This window comes from Muntiacus reevesi, chromosome 11, assembly GCF_963930625.1.
Source record: "Muntiacus reevesi chromosome 11, mMunRee1.1, whole genome shotgun sequence".
NCBI lineage: Eukaryota > Metazoa > Chordata > Mammalia > Artiodactyla > Cervidae > Muntiacus > Muntiacus reevesi.
In genome coordinates this window covers 391589-395347 of record NC_089259.1, presented here as the reverse complement: position 1 = coordinate 395347, position 3759 = coordinate 391589, and the positions used below count along the sequence as shown (strand labels likewise).

At 42.6% G+C, this 3759-nt stretch overlaps 1 pseudogene; it reads left to right on the top strand.

Moving 5' to 3' along the window:
* Window positions 1-389: 389 nt before the first annotated feature.
* On the top strand, window positions 390-3296 carry LOC136144493 (endogenous retrovirus group PABLB member 1 Env polyprotein-like; annotated as a pseudogene).
* The last annotated feature ends 463 nt before the right edge of the window (window positions 3297-3759 follow it).

Below are 3759 nucleotides of genomic sequence, written 5' to 3'. Positions count from 1 at the left end.
TATGTAGCTTGAGAAGATAAAATGGATACCCCATTAGACAATCCTGACATGGAAATATTTACAGAGGGCAGTTATTTTGTTTGGGGTGGAAAGTGTAAAGCTGGTTACGCCGTGGTGACTGCTGAACAGGTTTTAGAAGCAAAATTTCTCCCCCAGGGAACCAGTGTTCAGTTAGCGGAGCTTGCGGCTCTGGCCCTTGCTCTAGAGTTAAGCAAAGGGTAGTGACTAAATATCTACACTGATTCTAAGTATGTTTATTTTACTTTACATGCTCACGCACAATATGGAAAGAAAGGCAGTTTAAAACAGCAACAGGAGAACCTACTAAACATTTCACAGAAATCGAGAGACTTTTAACTGCTATAGATTAACCTAAAGAAGTAGCGGTTATGTATTGCAAAGGGCACAGCAGGGATGGGAGTAAAGTAGCTGAAGGTAATCAGTTAGCTGACTCTCAAGCCAAAAAAGCAGCACTTTACGAAACCCCTTCACTACAGACGCCATTGATCTGGACAGGTCCTGTGGAACAGGAAAAACCACAATATACAGTGGAAGAATTAGAAAGATATGAGAAAAGAGGAGCAAAGATCACTGATAAAGGATGGTGACAGTCCGAGGTTGGACGATTACTAATTCCTGAAAATGCTCAATGGAGAATTCTTAAGGGTTTTATGTCAGAGTTTTCATTTGGGTGCAGAAAGTACTTACCAGATGGCTTCTCATTTGTTTGAAGGTAAAAATATAATGAAAAGTTTAAAGAATATTACCAAAAGGTGTGAGGTTTGTCAGAAAAATAACCCAAAGACTGGAAAGTTAGCAAAATCTGGATTACAACAAAGTGGAGAATATCCTGGAGAGGACTGGGAAATTTATTTTACTCATATGCCAAAAGCTAATGGATATTGTTGCTTACAAGTTTGGGTGGATACTTTTACTGGATGGATTGAGGCTTTTCCCTGTCATAGTGAACAGGCTAAGGAGGTTATAAAGATTTTAATCCCTGAAATTATCCCCAGGTTTGGGCTGCCACGGAGCCTTCAGAGTGACAATGGCCCTGCCTTTAAAGCTGCTGTAATTCAGGGGGTATCTAAAGCTCTAGGAATAAAATATCACTTACACTGTTCCTAGAGATCCCAATCCTCAGGAAAGGTTGAAAAGGCTAATGACATTATCAAAGACATCCGCACAAATTAGCTCAAAACATGCAGGACAGTTGGATTAAAATTCTACCCATAGCTTTAATGAAGGCTCGGACTGCTCCCCCCCCCCCCCAAAAAAAGGAGGGACTGTCCCCCTTTGAATGTATTTATGGAAGGCCTTTCTTATGCACAGACATTGTTATAGACCCTGAAGCCTTGGAATTAACAAACTATGTAACTCGGCTCTCAGATTTTCAACAGGCATTAATGGAACTCCAGGAGATGACTCCTGACCAAGCCTCTGAGTCAAGCAAACCTCTATTTGAGCCAGGAACCAAAGTCTTGATAAAAACATTGGGATATAGGGGCCAGTCCCTGAGCCCCTCTAAGCTAAGCTAAGCTAAGTCACTTCAGTTGTCTCCAACTCTGTGTGACCCCATAGACGGCAGCCCACCAGGCTCCCCCATCCCTGGAATTCTCCAGGCAAGAGTACTGAAGTGGAGTACCATTGCCTTCTCCATCAAGTCCCTCAAGGAAGGCCCTTACCAGTTTATTCTTTCTTCTCCCACAGCTGTCAAAGTGCCAGGAATTGATTCGTGGATATATCACAATCAAGTTAAGAGGTGGCACCCTGACCAGAAATAAGTGGTGTCATTTTATGTCTTTACTTTCTATGCTCTGACTTTGTACTTTTCAGATTGGCCTGATAGTCTATGTGAGCCTACTTCTGCTGACTCCAAAAATCCTGAGTCTGCCACTTGATCCTCAAGACAATGCCTTCCTGTCTTGGGCTCACTCTTATGCTGCATTCCGCAATCGGTCTAATTGAGAGGTCTGCAGAGTGCTCCCCTCTTCATCAGTGGAAGGCTTCCTGCGGTAGACATCTCCACTTCAAGGAAAAGACTTTCTCCAAGTCTGAAAGTGCCTTCGACAACAATCGCATGTGATGCCTCCTCTTAAACTGATGACATCTAATAACCATAAGATGGACTTGTGCAACACTTTGTACTTTAACTATGGACATAAGGTGACTTTTACTTTTGATTATACATTGTCTCAGTTTAATGATTATGTCACTACACATAAGGTAAATGGGTCTAGATCTAATGGTTTTTTACCTGAAGTCTATCAATTATGGGATGGGGTTATATGGTTAACTTCTGAAAAAGGACATCTAATATCTACTGGCCCTATATACTGGGAACAAATAGAGCCATCCCCAGAAGTTAGTCAACAACTTAATTATAATGATTGGAAACACTTGGGATTTTTGCCTCAGGAAATATGCAATGTGATCATTCCCGTGTTTTCCAACCCCAATTCAGGTCCTCCCTTTGCCTGGCCAGGCATTGATTGGGACTGGATATCTCAGTCAGCTGGCTTGCTCCAAATGGGACCTATTGGATATGTGGCTCTTACCTATGGACATGGCTTCCCCCTGGTTGGATAGGGAGATGCACCCTAAGTCTAGCTTTTACTCATGGCTTTATGTTATCAGAGTTTCCAGAAAAAGTCTGCTAATTTACCACACCTTAAAACTCGGTGGGCAAGGTCTGTATTTCACTGGTATGATTATTTGGCTGCAGTATTCGTTCCCTCTCTGGGAACTACAGATATTATGCTACGAGTGGATGCTTTAACTAATTTTACTCAACAGGCTTTATAAGATTCTCAAAAAATTATTTCAGCTCTTAATGCCGAATAAGCACAATTTAGAAAGATGGTCTTGCAAAACAGATTGGCTTTAGATATTCTGACAGCTGTGCAAGGAGGAACTTGTGCCATTATTCATACCCAATGCTGTACATATATACCTGATATGAGGATTAATGTTGCTCACTTTACTAAACATATGAACCAGATGATTGCGGCTATGGATACTCCTGAAGCCTCAGTTACCTCACTTTGGGAGGTGTTAACTAGTTCCCCATGGTGGAAAACTATCTTAATTACAATAATTCTAATTGTTCTGTTTTTGCTGTTTGCTCCCTGCATCTGTAACTGTGTAATTGGATTTGTTTCAGGTTGAATGAAGGCTTTTATGTTACAAATGGTTGTCCAAGCCCTACGAGTGCCACAGCCTCCTCCAACTTGGGGCCCCTGGATCAGAGACTCTCAATACGAGGCTTAGGAGAATATGGTACCTCAACAATTTAGGGACCATGCCCCTCACCAGCAGGAAGCATTTATGGAATGAAAACAACACCCCTTTCCCTTGGCAACATAAATCTCCTAAAAGAAAAGGGAGGAATCAGAGAGCCATTTCCAAGGCAAATTGATAAGAAGTCCGGGGGTCCCCAAGGAGAGAGGGGTCTGGAATTCTCAAGGAGGAAGAGAGGACAAACATTTTTCCCCTCTACATTTCTTAGGATTATATAACAATAATGTGTCCTGCTTGAGGACAGTTCAGTTCAGTTCAGTTCAGTCGCTCGGTCGTGTCCGACTCTTTGTGACCCCATGAACCGCAGCACGCCAGGTCTCCCTGTCCATCACCAACTCCTGGAGTCCACCCAAACCCATGTCCATTGAGCTGGTGATGTCATCCAACCATCTCATTCTCTGTTGTCCCCTCTCCTCCCGCCTTCAATCTTTCCCAGCATCAGGGTTTTTCCAAATGAGT